Source organism: Ictidomys tridecemlineatus, chromosome 4 (assembly GCF_052094955.1).
Source record: "Ictidomys tridecemlineatus isolate mIctTri1 chromosome 4, mIctTri1.hap1, whole genome shotgun sequence".
NCBI classification, from domain to species: Eukaryota; Metazoa; Chordata; class Mammalia; order Rodentia; family Sciuridae; genus Ictidomys; species Ictidomys tridecemlineatus.
Genome location: NC_135480.1, coordinates 51837268 through 51862273, shown reverse-complemented (window position 1 = coordinate 51862273; position 25006 = coordinate 51837268). Strand labels below are relative to the sequence as shown.

General features: G+C 33.6%; 1 protein-coding gene and 1 long non-coding RNA gene across 8 annotated transcripts in view; both read right to left on the bottom strand.

Moving 5' to 3' along the window:
* Window positions 1-25006, bottom strand: part of Sbf2 (SET binding factor 2) — a 401965-nt gene that overhangs the window by 285042 nt on the left and 91917 nt on the right. The window lies entirely within an intron of this gene.
* LOC120889629 (uncharacterized) overlaps window positions 917-25006 on the bottom strand; it is a 31513-nt gene continuing 7423 nt past the window's right edge. Inside the window, exons 2-3 of the long non-coding RNA XR_013437764.1 lie at window positions 3731-3774; window positions 917-1013 (exon numbers count right to left, since the gene is read on the bottom strand). This is a non-coding gene — a long non-coding RNA (uncharacterized LOC120889629). The remainder of the gene's footprint in view (window positions 1014-3730; window positions 3775-25006) is intronic.

Sequence of the window (25006 nt, the reverse complement as noted above, 5' to 3'; positions counted from 1 at the left end):
AATTTTCTGCCTCATCCTCCTGGGAAGCTGGGATTAAAGGCATGCACCACTAGCTATAGATGTATTTTTATTTATTTTGTTTGGAACTTCACATGTATCCTCAATGTGAGAGCTCATGTGTTTTTCTTTAATTATGGAAAATTTATAACCTTTATCTTCTTTCAGATATTTTCCCTATTCTCTGTATCTAAAACTCCTTATAAGACATAAACTGGACCCTGACATTTTGTCTTCCCATGTTTTCAACATCTTTTACATGTTTTTCTTTTTATGTCTTTGTGCAGTTTATCTATAATCATGTTAAACAAATTTGCTTTATAGTCTTCTCAAGGTTTTTTTCTATTATCTCTTGCTTTTGTGTTTATTTATTTATTCACTTGTTGTATCTGCTCATCCCCTTGTATGATGGTTTTTTCCTATGGTTTATAATGTCTACAATCTTCAGCAAAGATGGTTTTATTCCATGGGAACCTTTTATGTTGAAGCTATTAAAACACACAGGAAGGTATGTATGTACATTTCTTTCTGTCAAGCTCAAGAGATTTCACTGGTCCTAGACCAGGATGATGGGAGAGGGTCATCTGTATGCTCATGTTTAGTATGAACTATTTAGATATACATAAATCTGTTTATTTTATACTATTTCTAATTATAATATAAATTATTTCATCAATGTTAAGGAAATTAGTTGCTTCAGTAAACAAGCAAATATAACAGTATTTTAGATGTTTTTCTCTGAACAATATAGTCAAATCATACCAGAGATATACATACACATATATGAATGTATATATGTATTAGCAGTTATAATTTTTTCTATAAATTATCTTTTTAATAATGGACAGCTATATATTGCTGTGTGTTTTAAGTTGTTATAGTCTGTTCTGTGTTACTATAATAAATACCAAAGACTGAATAATTTTTAATAAGTGAATTTATTTCTTAAAGTTAGAGATGAAGAAGACCAAGATCAAGGTGCCAGATTCTGGTAAAGGCTTTTTTACTGCATCATCCTATGTTAGGAAGACAAGAGAGACAGGGTGAGAAGGACAAAAAGCAAGCTGGGGTGGGGGAGTGCAAGGGGGGGTACTTCCATCATAATGAAAAAACTCCCTCAGTAATGGCATCACTCCACCCATGAGGTTCATGAGGGTGATGCCCCCACAACTCAAACACCTCCCATTAGGCCCCACCTCTCAACAACTTATCACTAAGGATCAAGTTTGTAACACATGAACTTTGGAATACATATTCAAATCACAGCAGAAGTAATAACGATATTAAATATATTTGGGAAATAAGAGGGTCTTTCACTAGTTCCTCACAACCAACCTGGAAATAAAGGTTAACTCAACCTCCATTTTAGACATAATGATCTGAGATACAGACCTACTGGGTCACATGCATATAAGGAAAACACTACCTTTATACTAACTGTTCATTAGTACACATGTTTGCTTTTCTCTTATTAGTAACTTTTCTTCTTTGCTGTTATTACATGAGGCAACTCTGTCTACCTATTTTATTGCTTCAATTATTAGTATATAAAACTGAGACTCCTAATCTACTAGACACAAAATACTGCTAAAGGCATTATTTTAAAAAAAAAAAACTCAATCCTCACTTCTTTTTTTTTCTAAATTCTCACTATCTTTCACTTGTTAATGTTTATATAATCAAGGCAGATCTTCTAATTTATGTAAAAAAAAAACTTGGTGATAATGTAGAAAGATTATAACAATACCATAATACAATTGTGCACATAAAATATCTGTTCATCTAAATGTTACTTTGGTTAAAGTATTACATTTACAATGCCAATTGTGAATACATTTTAACTCATTTTATCCCTAGTTATCAAATTTTTTAAAAGATTACATATACAATTATGTTGCTCTAAAACAAAGTAAGAATATAAGTATAAAGTTAATTGTCACATACATTTAAGGCAATTAAATACAGTCAAAAATGTGTAATCTTTAATTCTGGTTGCTGAATTACAATGCCAGGAGAAGGTTTATGCATCAAGAATAACTCAAGATAGGAGTTATTGTTAAGGCTCAGAAGCAGAGCACTTGCCTAACACATGTGAGGCACTGGGTTTGATCCTCAGCACTACATAAAAACAAATAAATAAAATAAAGGTATTGTGTCCATCTATTTAAAAAACAACAACACCTCAAAATAGTCTCTTCTAAACTTTCCCAACAAAGTACTGATTAACTTTCTAAAACACTGCTTTTGTCATGTTACTTCCTTATTTAAGAATCTATAATAATGATTATTGCCCCCCTTCAAATACAAACTCCTACACAAGTGTTAAGGCCCTGTATTATCAGGTTTCATAAATTTATATAGTTTTAATTCCCATTCCCTGGCCCCCAACTCTCCCCCACTGAGCTCTGTGGTTCAGTTAGATCAGTCTCTTTAAGCAAGACCCTATCTTTCTGATAACCCTGCTTTGGTCCCTTCACTTCCCAAGTCTCTTCCTAATGAAAAAAATCCTAAACACCCTTTTAGCCCAATTCAAGTTTTAATCTACTTCAGTTTAAGTTTCTAAATTACCAATAGCAATATTTCTTTCTTTCTAAATTATTTTTTTCTAACAGATCTTAAAGTCTTGAGAATATGAAAAACATTATCCATCTCTTCCCCACTAAGAAGAAAATTTCTATTAAATTGATAAGGCCTTTAGGGACTGGTGGTGTAGCTCAGTGGTACAATGTATGTAAACAAGTGCAGGAGGCCCTGGGTTTAATCTCCTGTACAAGGAAGGGCAGAAAGAAACAGCAACTTTGAAAAAGAAGAGTAAATCTCAGGGAAATTCCCAGATCAAAGAGTTAAATCATTCAAATTAGTCAAAGATCCAGTTTAGTGATATTTACCCTCACAATATAATATTAACAAAAGATGAAGCAAAACAAAAGGTGTATTATCAAACCCCATGGTACTACTTGTTCTTCAGTTTAACATAGAAATTAAAATCACAAATAGGGCACAGTATAAAGTTCTGTTCCTTGCATTTTAACCGACTGACATTTTGCTTTCTCAATCAGACTGAAGTTTATAAACTTTGAAATGAAGTTCTGATACAAATTATCTGTGATTATTGGGAGGTACACAGTAAGGAAGGATTAGTTATGGACTTGCTTAGACAAAGAAAGATGTACTTGGACTTGGTAAAACAGCCTTAAGAAGGCTCTCTTGGGTGCTATTTACACATTTCTTTTCTGATTATATCCATGCAATATGATTCCATTTGGGATTTCAAGTAAAACTGGAATGCTGTATTCCCTAAAGAATGAAGAGTGTTTAGTTTAAAAAGAAAAAAGAAAAAAAAGAAATGTGATACTTCTGGTCAAAAGTTCTCCTTCTGGAATTCATGATAAATGAAAAGAATTTTGGCAGTTTCTATAATGTCATTCTGCATCTCACAAGCAACGTGCAATTCCTCATGTCACTATAACTTGGCTGTTCACTAAAACAAACTGATCTTATTGCAAAACAACTTAAAGAAACAAACAAAGCCTCCTTTGGTTCCTGACTTGATTCATTATTAGAATTCACCTTTCTTTACACCTCTCTCACAATCCCTAACATTGAATGCCAAATGCTGGTCTCACTGAAAGACACAACATTAGACAATTTAAACATAAGCAAATTGAATTCAACTATCATTAGTCACAACTGTGACTCTATTTCTATTTGTACATTTTAAAGTAAGACTTACGTCCTTCCCGGAAGTTCTCTTTGCATTCCAGATTACAATAGGGACTGAAGTACAACAAAGAAAAAACGCAAAAAGCCAAGTGTCAGGCAAAACAAAACTTAGAGGTATACACACACAAAGGTAAGGCTGAGTTAACTCTCCTTCAACAAGATATTAATCTTTATTTTTAAAAAACCTTTAAATAAATACTATCTGTTTTAGCTTAATGATACTTAGTCCTGGCTTAGTATCAAACCTTAAAATATGATAATCAGAAAGTGTATACTTCTGACATATGTTAAGGAGAAAGTATTCACAAAGAATTTTTTTCAAATCTGTAATAAGCATACCACATATCTTGTCTTTCTAGTATCACAGATGATAAAGTAAAATAAATGTTACCATCAATTTTCCATCTCCTATTCTAGAAGAAAAACTATTCCCCCTCAAATCAGAAATAATTGAACAAGTTAAAATTTAGTACTAAAATTTCCGTAGAGATATTTTTTAAAAAAGTAATAATTTTCTTTATTTTTTGTAAATATTTATTTTTTAGTGGTAGTTGGACACAATACCTTATTTTATTTATTTATTTATTTATTTTTATGTGGTGCTGAGGATCGAACCCAGGGCCCCGCTTGTGCGAGGTTAGTGCTGTACTGCTGAGCCACAACCCCAGCCCCTAAAAACTAATAATTTTAAAAGAATACTACAAAATCATAAAATTTTTAGACAGTTGAACAACTTCTATGCCTAAATTAACCAGAGTTAGTTTAGTGAATGACTATTGTCTTTATTTCTCTAGCTAATTACCTGCTGGAACACACAAAAATAAGTAAATAAAAATAAAAAGAGCATCTTCCTCTGTTAAAGTCACATCTGCAGGAAAAAGGCTACTAAAAAAAGAACAGCCTGCTCTTCCAAGTTCATATCCTGCCAGTAGATATTTTGCAATACTCAGAGCGGAACAATGCCCATATATTTAAGGTGGAAATTCTAGACCCAGAAGATAAAAATAGTAGCTGAATTCTTAATTAATATATTTTACTGAATACCTCTTCATCTAAGTTTCTGATATGTACCATATTTTCTAAAACTTTATGTAAGAAAAATTATCTCAGTACTCTCCTCCCCTCTTTTGCAGATGTTTACCATTTATGATTACCATGTATAAACTACACATTGAGCATCCCTTATTCAAAAATGTAAAAATTAAAATACATTTCACAGCATAATGGATTTCACATTTTTGGATTAGGGATGCTCAACCAGTAAAATCTAGGCAAATATCGAAATTTAAAAAACTCTGAAATGTGAAATTATTCCAGTCACAAGCACTTGGGAAATGGATACTCAACCTGTGTAAAGAACAAACTAAAGAGAATTTTCATTTAGAAAAATCCATACAGATAAAAATAATAGAAGCATAAGCAATAAGCACAATTATAGTCAAACTGAACTTAATTTTTCCATCAAGCAAAAGTTTAAGCTAAATAAATGTTTACTCAATTTTATGTATGCCACTACAGAGTTAAAAGTAGATGTAAAATTTCTGAATGAATTGATGTCCAAAATACGACAGACATTGGTGAAAAGTGTTCATTAGAGAACCCATAAGTTTGTTTCTACAAATCTATTTAATTTTTTTTATTAAATTGATCCTCTGATTCCACTCTGATGACTAAAATAACAAATGATTGCTTAGTTAAATAAGAGTTTAGTAATATATGAATCAAAATTTTAAAAATTTATTAGAGCTTTATAGTCATAAATAGTACCTGGGTTTATCCCAACAAACTCATACACACCTGGGCCAAAGAATATTTAATCTCCTAGAATGAAACTGCTTATGGAATCATGTAAAATCATCTACTTTTAACTTGCCTTATAATTCCTTATGTTCTTATGTTTATTTCAGTGTTTCTTTGTGCTATGTGTTAGGTCAGTTTGAGGTGGCTAAGGGAACAAAACACCAGGCAACCTGGGGGGGGAGGGGCTAAAGAACAACCAATCAGGTGCCGACAGACAAGTAGTGATAACCACCTGTCAATCAGTGGGGTCTCCTGACTAGTCCTGGAAGGACATGGAGCTCAGCAAGATCCCCCCAGGAGGACGAGAGACCCTAAAAACCTCCCTTTCCTGTCCTAAGTCATCTCTTCCTGCCCTAAGCCAGATAAAATTCCAGCCTGGCTGAGCCTGGATGGAACTTCCCCCAGACCAGCTCTGTTGGACTGGAGGGTCTCAACAGGGAGCAAATTTTAATAAAGCCTTGTTCAGCAGCTTTTAATCTACCTCCTTTTGGTCACTGGTGCCTGACCTTACACTATGGAATCATCTGAGAGGCTTTTTAAATTATTAAATACCAGAGCTCCATCTCAAATCACATACATTAGAAGATTGAGGCAATTAGGCCTTAGTATCAATATTTATTTTAAATTTTTAATTGTGTCAAAAATACATAACAGGGCTAGAGTTACAGCTCAGCGGTAGAGCGCTCCCCTTGCATATGTGATCCTCAGCACCACATAAAAATAATAAATAAAATAAAGATATTGTGTCCATCTACACTGGGCTGCAGCTCAGTGGCAGAGTGATTGCCTAGAATGTGTGAGGCACTGGATTTGATCCTTAGCACCACATAAAAATAAACAAATAATAACGGCATGCTGTCCATCTACAACTACCAAAATTTTTTTTAAAAAAATAACAAAAATGTACCATCATAATCATTTTTAAGTATATAGTTCAATACAGTTAACTACTGAACAAGTTTCCTACTGTGCAACAAAAAGAACTCCAGAACTTATGTTGCAAAACTGAAACTTCATACCCACTGAATAACATCTCTCCTTTTGCCGCTTCCCCTAGCCCCTGGAAACCCCATTCTATTTAATGTTTCTATGTGTTTGGCTACTTTGGATACCTCTTATAAGTAAAATTATTCAGTATTTGTTTTTTTGTGATTGGCTTATTTCACATAATTTTTTCAAGGTTGGCCCATGTTATAGCATGTGACAGGATTTCCTTCTTTAAGGCGGGCTAATATTTCATTATATGTATGTGCGATATTTTCTTTATCCACTCATGCACTAAGGCACATATGGACTGCTTCCACTTCTTAGCTACTATGAATAATGCTGCAATTCAATAAACAAGGGTGTTCAAAAACATCTTTAATATCCTACTTTCAGGGCTGGGGTTGTGGCTCAGTGGCAGAGCACTTGCCTAGCATGTGTGAGGTACTGGATTTGATCCTCAGAACCACATAAAAAACAAATAAATAAAATAAAGATATTGTGTCCATCTACAATGAGAAATTTTTTTAAAAAAAATCCTACTTTCAATTATTTTAGAAAAATATCCAGAAGTGAAATTGTTGGATTATGGCTGCACACTTTACATTCCCATCAATACTGCACAATGTAGTTCCAATTTCTCCACATCCTTGCTAAAACTTGTTTTGTTTTAGTATTAATATTATAATTAACACAATAAACTTAATGAAATAAGTTTAAATGAAATAAACTTATTTTCTGTTTTGTTTGTTTGGCTATTAACACTGAGTGATAGCTCAGTGTGGTTTTGATTTGCATTTCTCTAATGATTAGTGATGTTAAGCAACATACAAGTAATATCATCCAGACAGAGACAGATACAGGATTAGCACTCAGAAGTAAAGATAAAGCAAGTACAGAGAGGTAATGGTTGAATACGATTAGAGAATACACAAAATTTTCAGGTAAAACTGGTTTGCTTCTTTCTTCTCGGACTCAGCCTGCTTCCTTCTATAAAATCTTCCCAATCTTTCAAATCAAGCACTTAAATGGTAACCTGTAGAATTAACTACATTGCTTCCTTCTTTGAAATCTCCCCAACTGCTTCTTTTTACTATCAAGTAGTCTTTCAACCTTACTCTGTTCTTGGGGTTTGGGCTGGGGATGTGGCTGAGTAGCAGAGCATTTACCTAATATACATGAGGCCCTGGGCTCAATACCCAGCACTAAACCTTTCTTTCTAAAGAAAGAGTATAAGGTGAACATATACTGTTCAGATAAGCTAAGACTTTTTACCTCTCTCTCTCATGGTAATAAGGAGAATCAGGGAAAAGACTTAATTAAGCCTTAGCTATGAGGCAGAAGTATGAAGGGCTGGTACTCTCCCAGTTAATTTAAAAGATGACTAGTAGCTAATTCCCTACTTCACCTAAAGATGACCATCGTTTGAAAAGAAAACAAGCAACATTGATATAAAAAATGTGCTTTTATACAAATCAAGCACTTAATTGGCAACCTACAGAATAAAACATATTTCTTTTGTATTTTATTTTATTGGTACTGGGGATTGAGCCCAGGGGTGCTCAAACACTGAGCCACATCCTCAGCCCTTTTTAAATATTTTATTTAGAGACAGGGTCTCACTAAGTTGCTAAGTTGCTGAGGCTGGCTTTGAACTAGAAATCCTCCTGCCTCAAGCTCCCGAGTTGCTGGGATTATAGGTATGCACCATGGTACCTGATTTTTTTTTTTTTTTTTGTATTTTAGAATGTAGAGCTAGAACTCAGAGCAAGCCTTGAAAATATGCTAAACATTTGAATTATGAAAATTTTCCAACATCTCACTTGTCCAACACATTCAAATATGTGGCATACAGCCAAAGTCCTGAAAGAAGGCCAAACAAATAAACAGTAAAGGACAAAATTAAATATCACACATCTTTATTAAAAGGCACTTTCCAGTGTGGTGCCTATAATCCCAGCAAGCTGGGAGGTTGACATAGGAGCATCACAAGTTTCAGGTCAGCCTCAGCAACTTAGTGAGACCCTCAGCAACTTAGCAAGGCACTATGCCAAAATAAAAATAAATTAATTAAAAGAGGGATATAGCTCCCTGGGGACAGTGGCGCACACCTGTAATCCCAGCACCTCAGGAGGCTGAGGCAGGAGAATCGCAAGTTGAAAGCCAGCCATAGCAACTTAGTGAGGTACTTAGCAACTCAGCAAGACCCGGTCTCTAAATAAAATATTAAAAAGGGCTGGGGGGCTGGGATTGTGGCTCAGCGGTAGAGTACTCACCTAGCATGGGAAGGGCCCGGGTTCAATCCTCAGCACCACATAAAAACTAAATAAATAAATAAATAAATAAAGGTATTGTGTTGTGTCCATCTACAGCTAAATAAATTTTTAAAAAAGGGGGACCTGGGGATGTGGCTCAGTGGTTAAGCACTCCTGGGTGAAATCCTCAGTACCAAAAACAAACAAACAAAAAAAGCATTTGATTTCCCTTTCACTTACTGAGTTATTAGATATAATCATTTTATACACAATTCCAGCAAATTCAATTAAGTGTCTTTCCAATGTGAAACAAATGTATTCACATTGGGGTGAGATAACAGTCATAAAGTCTCAAGAAGCACACTAGTCTAGGTCAGCTCTTCATACCTATACATTCACATATTCCTTGCAAGCATTACTTACTATAACAGATGACAAGAACTGATATTTCTGTGGAGTAGCCTTAATTACCAAATAAATGTTAAATATATTAACAGATACTTTTAGAAATGTGTATAGCTTATCAGGTATATAATTTTGCAGTTACACATACAAACACACCTCTACCTTGTTTACATTTTCTTGTGTTTTTTGCTAGAAGCTACTTAACCAGGACTATTTCATGAGTCACCAGATAAGCAGCTCATTACTGCCTAGTCTCACCACTCCAACCACATGACTCAACTGAAGAAAACTCTTCCTATTTTCCCTGTTGAAATCCAAAGAGGCCAGGGATCAGGTGTCGCAAAATACTAAAAAACTGAATTCATGTATGTTCATTTATTTTTAGTTTTAGGTGGATACTATATTTTATTTTTATGTGGTGCTGAGAATCGAACCCAGTGCCTCATGCATGCTAGGCGAGTACTCTACTACTGAGCCACAACCCCAGCCTCCTGTACATTCATCTTTGAAGGAGAAAATAAGGGGGAAAAAATGAGGAGAGTATAGCATACCCTGTCAATGTCCTATCAGGGAAGTAATTTAACAAGTCCACCAAAGGATTATGTAATTCCTGAGGAGAACATGCCTGTTTAACTTTCTTTAATATTTAATTAAAGCCCAGACACTGAAATCCCCATGTAACATTTATATTCGTTTCCTGAAGAAAACATAAACCCACAGGTTAAAGGATATTAACCAGATCTGTCTTCTGGCCATTCTCAAGGCATCCTTTTTAAAAATGTGTCTCCAGATATACATAAGTCTCCATTCTCTAAATGCTCAGGTATCTAGCTTTATAATCCTTCTGTTTCCTGCATTAATTCAAGATTGAATGAGTTCTGATATATACTCATTCTATATCTGTATGTGGGTTGTTTCTGACATTTGAAAATTATGAATTGACAGAGCATTTAATTTCTTTGTAAACAGATCTATCAATTTTTTTCCATATAAGTCTTCTGAACTTTTTTGTTAAATGAAGAAGGCCATCTCCACTTCTGTATAATAAAAATAAACAAAAATGTACATTCTATTTAAGTAAAAAAAATTACTTCAATTTTGCTATAAATACTATGCAGTTTTATTCTTTCAATGTGTAATGAATTATACTGACATATTTCATTACAGTTTAACCTGCTGTCCTTCAAAAATAAAACTACATAGCACATCTACATAGTTCAACTGCTTAGTTCAACTTTTTTAATAATTTGCAATGGATTTTTACATTTACATTTTCTTTCTTTCTTTCTTTCTTTCTTTTTTTGCTATTTTCTTCAGGTTTTCTGTACTAAAGTTAATACTACCTTCATATAATAAACTGTGTTGCTTTCTATATTTTCAATATTATTTATTTATTTATTTTTATCCATTTATTTTATTTTATTTTATTTTTGAGGTACTAGATAGAGTACCAGGCCTTGTATATGCTAGAAATTGTTCTATCACTAAGATACATTCTAAGGCATATTTTCAATATTTTGAAATAGTTTTAACAATCTAAAAATTTTCAGTTGCTTTTTAATAAGCTACACTAGAGAGAACAGCAGACCTGTAAGACCACATGGGTCTTCTGCCCCTTTTTGTAACAGATCTTGAACAACTCTTCTTTGTTATTTAAATAAATATTTTATCTTATTCTATTTTAGATTTATAAAAATACTGTAAATAAAGTACAGAGTTCCTGTATATCTTTCACCCAGTTTTCTCTAATAAAGTAATAAATTGGCATTGATATAATATTATTAAACCACAGATTCTATTAAGATTTCCTCAGTTTACCACTCATGTCCTTTCTTCTGTTTTAAGATACCATACTGCATTCAGTGCCATAACCCTTAGTCTCCTCCGTGGCAATTTCTCAGTTCTATACCCCCCAACAATAAAACTTGACAGTTTTAAAATGTAATGGTTAGAAATACCATAGAATGTCCTCAAATTTGAGTTTGTTTAATGTGTTCTCATGCCTGGATTGAATTATGGGGAAGGATGCCCTAAAAGTGACCTTCTCACTATTTCATATCAGGTGGTACATTTATCAATATGACTTATTACTGATGATAGTAATTTTGATTATTTGGTTAATAACAGTTTTTTAAATTTCATCTTATCAGTTTGTTCAGATTTTCTACCTCTTCTTGAATTTCTGATAATTTGTACTTAAAAAAAAAATTAAACTCATCAGCTGAACACAGTAGTGCACATCTTTAGTCCCAGTTATTTGGGAGGCTGAGTTAGGAAGATTACTTGAGCTCATGAGTTTAAGGCCATTCTGGGAAACACAGTGAGACTCAGTCTCAAGACAACAACAAAAATGTCTTATCTGGATTTTAAAACTGTGTCTTTAAAACTGCACAAAACCTGTTGCTCATTATTTTTCATATTCTCTACATCTATGGTTGTACTACATTTCTCAATCTTAATACTATATATTATTATCTTCTTTCTTTTCTTCTTAAGCTTCTTTGGGGTTTTCCTACTTTGTCCTCTATTATTTTAAGTTTTAATATCAATTATATTTTGATTTTCTAATTTACTGTCACTTTTCATCTCCATCTATCAAAGAAGCAATATTTAGATCTTGATAATGGCTGAATATGCAGCTCAGTGATAAGAGTGCTTGCCTAGCATGTAAACACCCTGTGTTCAATATCCAGTACCACAAAACACATACACACACAAAAAAAAGTGGGGGGAGATATTAATAAATGGACAAAGTGTTAGTAGATTGAAAAAAATGGAGGGGAAGGCAATAAGGCAGATGACTAAAGCAACAAAGAACAAAGAACTGGAAAATATGGGACACATAATGTGGCCTAGCTATAATATATAATATATGCAGGAATGAAAACAATGTAACAATGAACAATTGAGAAAATATTACAGTCAATAGATCCCCTCTGAAAATTAAACATAAAATTTCTATGTGATCCCAAAATTTCATTTCTGGGTATATAATATATCCCAAATAAGTATTAGCAGTGATTCAGATATTTGTGCAACCATGCTCACAGCAGTTACAATATACAAAAGGTGAAAAAAACCCAAATGTCTACAAATGTCTACAAAGGATGAATGGATAAACAAAATGCTTTTGTATATGAATAGCTATGTATTGAAAATGTATGAAATTGCGCTGGGGATAGCTCAGTTGGCAGAGTGCTTACCTCACATGTACAAGGCCCTGGGTTCAATCCCCAATATCACATACACACACATACAAAAAAAATTATGAAATTCTGATAATAGCTATACCATAAATGAGTCTTGAAGTCATTATGCTAAGTGAAATAAGCAAAACAGAGAAAGATAGATATTGCATAATTCTGCTTATATGAAGAACCTAAAAAAGGCAAATTCAGAGACATAAAGGAGAACAGAGGTTACCAGTGGTTGGAGGAAGAGGGGAATGAGAAGTTATAATTTAACAAGTACAAATGTTCAGTATGGGATAATAAAAGAGTTCTGGAGATGAACAGCAGTGAAGATTATTTAATGCCTCTAAATAGTATACTTAAAAAACAGTTAAAATGGTAAATTTGATTTTTAAATCACATTACAACAAAAATATTAAAATAGATATATTAGTAAACTCCTTTTTACCAGAAATTAATGATTCTACATAACTAATCTGAAATACCTCTCTACTCACAAAGTGTCTGGCTGTCAAAATAAAAAGAATGAATGAGCAAACTGTTTTCTCTATCAGATTAGTCTTGTCTTCACAGTCTCCTGAAAAAGTTGTACTAATTCCTGCAATGCTTATTTCTTTTTCTCATGCTGTAAACATCTCTCTGTTGCCTCCATATTCTACTTCACCCTTCTTCTAAGATCACTTCTCCTCCATGGAATCTTCCCCAATATGCACTTCCTCTGCCTTACCTGCAGCTTTGTCTTCCATGATTCTGTTTAACCTTGGTCATCCATGGGCCATAAAATATTCAATGGAAAATTCCAGAAATAAGAAATTCATAAGTTTTGAACTGTATACTGCTCCTAGTAGCATGATAAAATCTTGTGCAGCCTTTTATAATCCCATACCATCTCACCCAGAATATGAATCATCCATTGTCCACGTTATCTACATTGTATATGCTATCCACCCATTAGTCATTTGGCTGTCAGATGAACTGTGTGGTATCACTGTGCCTGTATATAGGATTCAGTGCTATCTGAAGTTTTGGGCAGCCACTGGAGGTTTTGGAATATATCACCCACAGATAAGCGGGTACTGTAATTCCATGAGATATTTCTATCTCTATTTCCTATTCAAACAGGCTCATACTAAAGTGAATCAATTTACTTATTAGTATTTTATTTATTAACATCATTTGGTAGTTAAGCATACAGTCTTTATCCACTGGCTTAAGGTTGAAAGAACCTTAAGAGAAAGTGATTTATGTCATATAAACATGTATAGCCTTACATGGCTTAACATAGTACTAAACAATAGAGAAAAGAATACAAAGGTGGTTAAGAACTTAAGCTCTTCTATCATTACTTAAATACAAAAATAAATTCTATCACTAAATAATTTGTGTGAGGCTAGTAAGTTACTTAATCTCTCTGCGTCCCACATTCCCTACTGGCAAAATGGGAAGAATAAAAGTATCTATACTTTATAACATCATATGAAGGTTAAATAATGATAAAAGAACATAAACACTCAATAATGGTTAACTTTCAGTATTACTATTAGAAGTGTCTCACACTTTAGTATAAATGGATTGAGCAAATTTCTATTAAGCTGAATTATAAATAAAACTTTCAATTTTGGTAAATCTATAACACACTGGTATAAAGTTTTAGAAAGTAATATGATTAAACACACACTTATTAGTTTGCCAGTTCTTTAGTTATCATCCTACCTAAACTCCAGGAAGTCAGGAATTAAGTCTGTCTTATAGAGCACCTAGCACAGAAATTGGGAGAAATATAACTGCACAAATTTGGCATTGAAATAACTGCTGAATAAATGAATCAAATAGCTAATATTGTACAGAATCTAAAGAATTTACACAGAAGTTTACAGCATGAACAATCACTCCCTTCTCTCCTTAGAAAAACCGATTCTGCCTTCTGAACAGTAAAAGCAGAGGTTGCATTTTCACACAGGCCACCAGAGAATACCAAACTGTTTCAGTCTCCAACTATTTTACCACATGTCTAATCCTAAGCACACTGCTAAAAAAAAGCAAAAGAACCTTTAGTGGGTACATCACACTCTGGTTAAAGACTTTGATGATGGTGGCATTAGATGAAACTACAGTACTAAACTTCAAAGCCCTGAACAAACTACTGTTGCTTAGAATGAAAATGACAAGTAGTATATTTTGGCAATTTTTTTAATTTATAAATTCAAATTGTAGGGGAAAGGTCAACAAAATAAAAGACGGTGAATTTCAAGAGTTGTAAACATTTCATCAGTTTAAAACAAGCAGGGGAAATAACTGTGTTATCTTTAAACTATATTTTTAATAATTTTATATGAATAAATGTTTATTTTCCTGCTTGATTTCTTACCTAGCTTAATTCAGCTATCAAAACAGGAATTCCTCTCTACCTGGACCAATGTAGATAGTATCCAAACAAGTTGACTACAGGCAAAAAACAGTCAGGCTTCCTATGAAATACTATCTCTTCCTCTTTTGCTATATTCTTGATGGTAAGAAGCCTTGAGAAAAACAGTTTTGTTGTTAACTGCATGTAATTTCTCTCCTCTCTTCAAAGGAATTAACAGCTATTTATTAAACACATGCCAAGGCACTGTGCTTAAGCACTGGTCAAGCTAAAAAAAATGAGTTATGAGTAAGGTAATGCTCACAACTTAATAGATTCTTCTTTAACTTTCTTGAGAGCAATTAATTGAAAACCATCTAACTTCCAAAAGAATGTGCACCCAGACATAAGAATTATTTAGTTTCTCATTTCCTAGGAATTATACCAAAATGGCTTTTCAAAATTTTATCTTAAGAATATTAACTATGCCTACTTTTTTAAACCAAGGAACAGCTTCTTTAATAAAATATACTAAAAGGGAGCTGGCAATTTTTTTTCATTAAGTTTCAACATACTTCTGGCAAAACATTATTTTTAAATTTCTTACTCTGAAATAATTACAGAATCTTATTAAGTTATAAAGATAGTATAAGATCCCTTGTAATCTTCATTTAGTTTCCTTAGGAGTTACTTTTTACATATCTATTGTATAATATCAAAACCATAAATCTGACTTTGGAATAATATTTGTATATAGTTCTATGTGACTTTATTACTTGTATAACATTTGTGTCATAACATCATAATTTTAAAAAAATCTATCAGCATAAAGATTCTCCACATTCAGCCAGGCATGGTGGCACATGCCTGTAATTCCAGCAATTTAGGAGGCTGAGACAGAAGCATCACAAGTTTAAAGCCAGTCTTAGTAACTTAGCGAGATTCTAAACAACCTCTGTCTCAAAGGGGCAGGGGGTAGCTGGGGATGTAGCTCAGTATTTAAGTGTCCCTGGGTTCAATCCTTGGTATCCCCTCAAAACAAAACAAAACAAAACAAAACAAAACACAAATTTTCTTAATACCATACCTTTATAGTTTCACCCATCCCCCTGTCCAACCACAATCCTCTGGCATTCAGTACTTTGTTGATAAACCTCTATATTTTTTGTTGTGTTGAGAATGCTTTATAAATGAAATTATACAGTATGTGTCTTTTTGAGATTAGCTTTTCTTCACTCAGAAAAATGTTGCTGAGATCCATCCAAACTGTTGAGTGCATCAATAGGTCCATACTTTTTATTGCTAAGTAGTATGCCATAGTAGAGATGTGCCATGGTTTATTCAACCAAACTACTGTAGGATATTTTGGTTGCTTCCAATTTGGGGCCAATGAAAACAGAACCATATATAGACTTCTGTGTAGAAATAAGGCTTAATTTCTTTGGGAGAAATGCTCAGGAGTATATTTGTTGAGTAATATATCTGAGTGTGTAGTTAGTATTTTTTAAAATTGCCAAACTATTTTCTAGAGTGATTTTACTATTTTACTTTCCACCTACTAGCCATGTATGAGAGATTTAGTACCTCCACATTCTTGCCAACATTTGTTACTGACACTGATTTTTATTGTAACTATTCAAATAGGTATGCAGTGATAACACATTGGGGTTTTAATCTGCATTTTCCTACAGATGAACACCTTTCCTATACCCATTTGCCATCCCAATATTCTTTTTGGTGAAATACCTTTTTGTGTCTTTTGCCCACATTTTTTCTTTTTTTTTTTTAAAGAAAAAACCAATGTGATCCTGCAATCTATACACTGGAAAAATAATTCATACCCCATTTGAATCAAATATATGATATGTCAAGATCATTGTATTGTCTTGAGCAACTAATAAAAAAATTATTTTTATTTTATATTTTTTGAACACATAAAAATTGTACATACTGTATCATGATGTTTTGATTCATACACACACAAACACACACACACACACCTGGCCAACAGATACTAAGTTAGACAGAAGAAATAAATTCTGGTGTTGTACTGCACAGTAGAATGATCATAGAAAACGATAACATGCTGCATTTAAAAAGGATTTTAAATGTTTTTACCATAAAAAATAATAAATGTTTGACGAGATAGATATGCTCATTTTCTAAATAGATTGTTTTGTGTATTATTGTTTTAAGGTTGAGATTTGAGCTTTCATATATTCTATTTATAAGTCTTCTGTCAGGTATGTGGTCTGCTTTTATCCCAATCTTTTCCTTTTTATCACAGGGTTATTGGAACAAAGTCATTAATTTTAGTGATTGCAAACTTACCAATTTTTCTTTTATAAATCATATATTTTGTGCCATGTCTAAGAATTCTTTTTTTTTTCCCTGAGAGTACTGGGGGTCAAAATCAGGGTCTCACACATGCTAGCCAAAAGTACTCTACCACTGAGCTACATTCCTATTCCATGTCTAAGAATTCTTCACCAAGGTTTACTTCTAAAAGATGTTCTATGTTTCCTTCTAAAAGTTTTATAGTTTTATTTGCCACCCTTCCACCCTCACCCTAGGACTGGGGATTGAACCCAAGGAAGCTTTACCATTGAACTATATCTCTAGTTCTTTTTTATTTTTATTTTTTTAATTTTGAGATAGGGTCTCACTAAGTTGCCCAAGTGGACCTCGCACTTGTAATTCTCCTGCCTCAGCCTCCTGAGTAGTTGGGACTACATATGGTATACTACTATACTCAGCTATAATTTTACATTTTAAACTTCGATCAAAGATCCATTCTAAATCATCTGTGTACTAACTATGAGCTTTAGGTCAAGACTTTTTTTGGCGGGGGGTGGGGGTCTATTAATATCAAATGCTCTAGCTTCATTTCTTAGACTATTCTCTATAGAATTTTTTTTAACACCTTTGTCAAAAGTCAGATGATTTTCTGAGGCTACTTTTGGATTTGTAACTCTTGTCCACTGACCAGTGTATCTGTGATACATGAAACATACATGTTTGGTTTCTGCTTCTGCTTTCGAACTGAGAATTCCTAAAACCCTTGTAACTTTCTGAGTAATGGAAGGGACAGGAGAATATGTGGTATTCAATCTAACACACAGATCTTTAAACCTTTGGACTCTCTCATTTAAGTCTGGCATAATAGCATATGCCTGTAATCCCAGCAATTTGGGAAGCAGAGGCAGAAGGATACAAATTCCAGGCCCACTTGGGCAACTTAGCAAGGCCCTAAGCAACTGAGACCCTGTCTCAAAGTTTTAAAAAAATAAAAATAAAAAGGCCTGGGGATGTGGCCCAGTCATAAACTGCCTCTGGGTTCAATACTCAGTAACAAAAAAAAAAAAAAAGAAAACAAGCTGGAATCCCAGATCATTTTACTTCTACCACATGCATGCAGTTTAGCAGAGTACAAGTTACCTAGGACACAGATACTTTCTAGGAGATTCAAAAGGGAAATGGTTTCTATGTATAAATGGTCTCCGAACATTTAAGTAGGAGGTTTAACTTATATTACTGTGATTTAGAATAAGAAATATATATTTGGAATCTATCTTCAGTTACTTGCACAGAATTTGTGAAACCTTGTCATTTCCTGAGTGATAAGAGTCTCTTTGAGCAGCTGTGGCTATGGATCAGTGTTAGTGCACTTACCTGGCATATGTGAGGCACTGGGTTCAATTCTCAGCACCACATATAAATAAACAAATAGATAGGTAAATAAATAAAGGTCTATCTTTTGTCCTAATATTTGGTCCCTGGGATATAACCCAGGGCCTCCAGACTGCTAGGCAAACACAGTACTACTAATCTATACCCCCAGTTCATTTATCAATCATGCCTACAATAATGAAGCCTCCACAAAACTCTGAAGAGCTGGTTTTGGTGAACACAGGGAGGTCCTGGGGGTGGCATGTCTACAGAGGGCAAGAAAACTCCATGCAACTCCCCCATATATTGCCCAATCTATCTCTTGAACTTGGCTATTCCCAAATACTATTAAACCAATACCCATAAGTAAAGTATTTCCCTGAGTTATGTGAGCCATTGTAGTAAATGATCAAACCCTAAAGAAGAAGTCCCAGGAACCTCCAATTTATAGATAGTTGTCAAAAGCACAGGTAATGATCTTCAGACTGGCATCTGAAGATGCAGGAGGCAGTCTTGAAGGCTCTGCCCCTAACCTGTGGATCTGTGCTAACCCCAGCTACTGTCAGAATTAAAGTGAATTATAAAATATCCTGTTGGTGTCTACAGAGTTAGAAATTAATGTTAAAAAAAAACTCCCATGTATCTATTGTCAGAAGAGAAATATTGTTAGTATAGAAAGTCTGTTTTTCCTTTCTTATTCACATTTATTTAAAGGCAAATACATGACAAAAACTCAGTCTAGGGATACGTATATCTTTATTGTATGGAAAACAAAAATGCTTACTTTCCTTTCACCAAATACAGATTTATATCAACACTTAAGAATAAGGGCATACAGCCCACATAATGGCTGCCATGTTGAAACCAGAATGTCTCTGCTTCTGCTGGCAGAGACATTGGGATCTGCATAAAATTCAGGCCTCTGTAACTGAGAAACATGCTACAGCTCCTACAGATGGGCTATGCCCTCCAGTGTTGCAGCAGACACCAGAATTTCACTGCCAATTTCTTCTTCCTGGGTTCCCAACTAACAAATTCTAAGAATAAAATCCACAGACAAGGATGAGTGAGTGTAAGAGTAAGATTTATTCAAGTGTGAACAGAAACAGAACTCCTGCAAGGTAAGAGGGAATCCAATAGGGGTTGTCACACAAGTGTGCTAGAGTTAGGGGTTTATATAACACTTGGGTCAATGATAATTTATGACAATTGGGGTTTGGAAAAGTATTACTGCTACTGATTAACCCTTGAGTCTGAACTTCCATTCAGGTCTGCTCAACTTCTGTTTTCTTGCTGTTGGCCAGCAATCCCAGTTTCCCTGGAGGTTGAGGTCAGTGGATCCTGGGTGCTTGGGGTTTCAGAGCTCTAGTACTGTGTGGAGTGAGCATCTGCACAGAACCCTGGCTGAGCTGCCTTGGCATTACAAGTCAGCGTGCCCTGGCTTGCCTCAGGCCTGGCTCACTGCACCTCAGGTCCACACTGGCATGGTGGCCTCCATGCTGCCACAGCCTATGCTTATCCTGTGCTCCAGTCTACCATGTCACCACTCTGGGACAAGGGCTTGGCTTCAGTGTCATGTTCTGAATTCAGAACAGGTTTATTAGAGTGCTTCCTAATACCCAGGAACCTAGGTTATTTTAAGTCTCTAAGTAAACGACAATTCTAACTGAATGGAGACTGCTTCTTCATGGGGATATTAACAAAAATATCAAGATTAAAGTGGATGGCAAATAGATAATCTCTTTCAGTTTCAACTCGTGCTTTTTGCTGTTTTTGCCCTCCCCCTCCTTCTCCAAGAGACCTCTCTCCCTCTTTCTCTGGAAAGGACTATAAATATCTAATGATTTTAGAACAAGAAGAGGATGTGGTTCCTTTAGATAATACAATTATACTAATATGGATGAATTCTAGAAATCATCTTTTAAAAGACAATATATGTTATTATCCATCAAACTAATCATCAAAATGGTAGCTTACCTCTGATTTCTAATGAAGTATTGCTGCTTGATAAAACATTAAACATGCTTTTTCCCTGAGATAAATATCAGAGTTTCAGAGCTTTCCTCACACATACTAGCAAGTATAGGACTAGAAATCTTATCAAAAAGCAAGTCATAGTGAAACACCTAATCAGTTCTCCTACAAGATTCCTGACTGATGTATCATTCAAACATAACCTTAAAAAGTCATCAACAACCCTTTACAAAACTTGTGTTCATTGAGAAACTATGATAAAGTTTCTGAGCCTGAAGGTATTCAAATCTGACTTCTTAGAACCTTGGATGTAATATTCAGATTAGTAAGAATAGAAATAAGAGTAACTACCATCTTTAAGCTCTTAAGTCTTACAACACTGAAACTTTCCTTAGAAACATCATTCCTCCAAGATTTCAGTCTAGATTTTTTTTCATTACAAATACTAAAATTATGAAAAGGAATTAAATACTGAACTCATCATCATTAGAAGAGTAACTTATGTCATAGACATGAACTATAATATTTCTAAATATTTTAGAAATTTCTCTTAGCAAAAAGATTAAACATAATCAATTTTGTAACTGGAAATACTGCACAAAGGCAATTAATTTTTTATAAATTAAAAATGAAATATGATATGTCAAGAGCTTTGTGATGTTTTGAACAACCAATAAAAATAAATAAATAAATAAATAAATTTAAAAATAAATTAAAAAATACCTCTGCCATTTAGCAGTAAATTAATTTCCAAACCTACTAGAAATTTGGGAATATAGTTTAGTTCTATATTTTTCAACATTTAAGGAAACTATGTTGTCAGGTCCTCCTGCGATGTGAAACTAATACAAAGCCTGACTCTCACAACTATTTTGAAAATTAGATTCATAGTAGAAAGTCTTTTACCTGAAACAAAGCCAAAACTTCTAAGAATAACCTTGTCTTTCAAGACTAGTTATATTAAATCAAAACATTTCCCATCTCACCAGATTCCAAAAGTTATATATGCTGTTTCTCAAAGCAAAGAGCTTCTAATATAAATATCATAAAGTCACCAATCTCTACAGAAATGACTTCTTTTGATGGGGAAATATCATAATTGATAGGTAATAATACTACAAAAGCACTATTAGTACTTCCCTACAAGTCATATTAAACTTATAGAATGATTTCATATTAATCTTATATGAATGATTTCATATTAATCTTATTTGACTATTTCACTAGTCAAAGTTCAAGGAAGTGTTCATATTCAGAATTTATTTTTACTATTTTAAAACTTGATAATTTATGATATCTTCAAAGAGAATGATGATTTAAAGAAAGGTGCACACCTATAATACCAACTACTCAGGGGGCTGAAGCAAGAGAACCTCAAGCTCAAGGCCCAGAAACTTAGCAATATCTTGTCTCAAAGAATAAAAAGGGCTAGGGATGTAACTCAGTGATGGGCACACTCAGGTTCAATATTACTACAAGAAAAAAAAAATAAAAGAAAGGTTCTACTTGGCAATACAATCACAGCACATATAATTGACACAAATACTCCTAGGGTACTCAGAATTCATAGTGGTATTTAATATTAAGCAGACACCAAATACATATCTAAACATTAAATATCCTGTCTCCATAACTCAAAAGGCTCGTGAGAGTCTTCTCAAATTATTATTAATTCCACCAACCCTTGGTTACTCCATTTAATAGTGGTGTACTGGGCCTCCATATTTACTATTCTCTTTAATTAGGTATTATATACTTTAGTTAATTATATGAGTCTTTGTCTGTAAAATGAGATAAAAGAAAGGCACAGCAGAGAGAAACCTCTGGCTGCCTGTGATATATTCCCATGTGAAACAACATATGATTAAAAAAAGTACAACCAGTTACCACCACTCCTTCTCTACAATGATAATCCACAAAAGCACTAAAACAAAGTCAGATTTCTTTAATGATAGAACAAATGGTATTTTTTAAATTACAATTTTTTTCCTATAATGGTATTTGGCCTTACTTTTTCCTTTAAAAACACTGTTAGATGGCACATAATTTATATATTAAAATATACTTTAAGGAAAAATTTACAAATCCTTTTGAGATCCCCCCTTTTTTCAGGAAATAGTAAGTAATAAACTCAAGATAAGTAAAAACAAAGGAAGAAACAAAATGTATACCATACAAAACAATATTCTGATGAAAAAATTTGAAAGATTATATTGACCGAGATAGTACAGGTACAAATGGGCTATTATTATTCGGAAAGTTCAAGAATATTTTCTAAATAACAATAATGAAAATTACCCAATAAAAAATTAAAAGAAAATGAAAATAAGATCATGGTGACTTAAGCAAAGTTGCAGAATAACTATAAAATACTTATAAAGAAATCAGAGATCTAAATCAATGCAGAGAAATTCTGGGCTCATAAACTGATAGATGATTATTATTAACAAGTCAACTCTTGGGCTGGGGTTGTGGCTCAGTGGTAGAGCACTTGCCTAGCATATGTGAGGCACTGGGTCTGATACTCAGCACCATACAGAAATAAAATAAAGGTCCACTAACAACTAGAAAAATTATAATAATTTAAAAAAAAAATCAATTCTCCTTAAATTGATTTACAGATTTAATTCCTGGCAAGTTTTTCGTAGGTATCAACAACTGAGTTTAACAAATGTATAAAGATATGTATACCCACTAAATAATTTTGCTGATCTTCATTGAATCTTCAAGCCTTTTCTACCACATTAATGCTATATGTTCAATATGACTACTTAATGTACACAGAGCCAAGATAAGTTTTAGTACCCTATTTAGAGATGAAAATAACATTATGACTGACTTTCTCATTAGCCCTTCCTCTGATTCTATATGATTTCATGAAGAAAACAAACATAAGCCTTTTCTCAATTTACAAGAACTATGCTCACAGTAGAAAGTATAAATGTGACAAATGTTTGCTGTTGGACACATATCATCTTAAATGAACCTTAAATACATTCCAGGAAGTTGGGGTGACATAAAAGAAAGAGAAGCTCTATAAAGTTCTGTAGTTGTTTCCTCCTCCTCCTTTTTTTTTTTTTTCTTTTTTGATACTGGGGATTAAACCCAGATCTTGGTGCATGCTAGGCAAGCACTCCAACACACTGAATTACATCCTCAGTCCTTTTTATTTTGAGATAGGGTCTAGCTAAGTAATCCAGGCTCAAACTTATGATCCTCCTGCCTAAGTTTTCATTTTCTATGTTCTTTTATGCTTAGAAAATCTTTATGGTCTCATGGCACACAGAAAAGAAGAGTCTATTTAAAATTATTAATGAAATATCAAGGGCCATAAACAATTGGCCCCTACTACCTTTACAGCTTTCTCTTCTGTTAAAACCTAAGAATCTTCAAAATCCAAAATAAATGCTAAGCGTCAAGCAACTTAACATCCTACTTCAGAACTTTTTCTCTTTAATACATGTACAAGGTCCATTTATGATCCAGTTATGGTGCTATATAGTAAGTAAACCTAAAACATAGTAGCTTAAAGCACCATTTAATTATTCTCAGGAACCCTGTAGATTTGGAATTCAGACTGCAGAAAGAGGGGATGGCTTGTCTTTGCTCTACAACATCAGGGCCTCAGGTAGGATAATTTGAGAAAATGTAGATAACAGGGGATGGAATCATCTGAAGGTTTGTTTGCTCATATGCCTGACAGTTAGACTAGGAGACTAAAAGGTTATGACTGCCAACCCTTAGCCTCTCTGCATTGCTTACTTTCCTCACAGGACAATGACCTCAGAGTAGGCAGACTTTTACATTGTGGCCCAGAAATTCAAGTGCAAATTATAAGGAACAGGGGGAACAGGGGAACAACTGGAACACTTGAGCTTGCCTCACAAGTTTACATCCTTTTGTTTCAATAAGTAATGAGACTAACCAGATTCAAGAAAATATAAGAAAAACAAATACCTTGATTACAGAAGTATCAAAGAACTTTAAAACTGTTTTTTAAAAACACCACTTATCTTTCACAGTCATGCTGAAGTTTTTTCTCCAAGAAGAAGTCTTCACAAATTCTTCCTAAGAAAACTTAAATTCTCCATCAATTTATTCTTAGAATTTGATAGTTATTCATGTCATAGGACTTAATATAATTTTTCATTTGAAATTCCCTAGGGAATTTCAATGAGCTTAATAATTTATATGTCCCTTTACATAAGTGATCTATGCCAATGTCACTAATTGTTCAGTATTTATTTCACAACTACAACAAACTTTATTAGCCACTAGTAATATATGGCAGTGAATAAAGCAGACTATCTTTGCTTCTTAAAACACTAAGTCCATTAGAATAAAATTAAATAAGCAATTATAAAAAATAAAAACTCAATAAATAGCAGCTACTAGGACAAGTTAATTATAAATGTCCTAAGCTTTAGATTCCTAAGTCCTAAATTGGGGATAACAACTTTAACTCCAATGAATAAATTTTAAGGGGTAAAATAGATGATAATGTATTAAGAGCTCAGCATGGTGTCTAGAACACAGTAAGTAACTGAGAAATGCTATTTTCTAAAAGGCATAAAAAACATTATTAATATAACATGCAGATGTATGTATTAATATAAAATAATATATACTTTGCTATATTAAAAAACACTGTTTATATAAGCAGT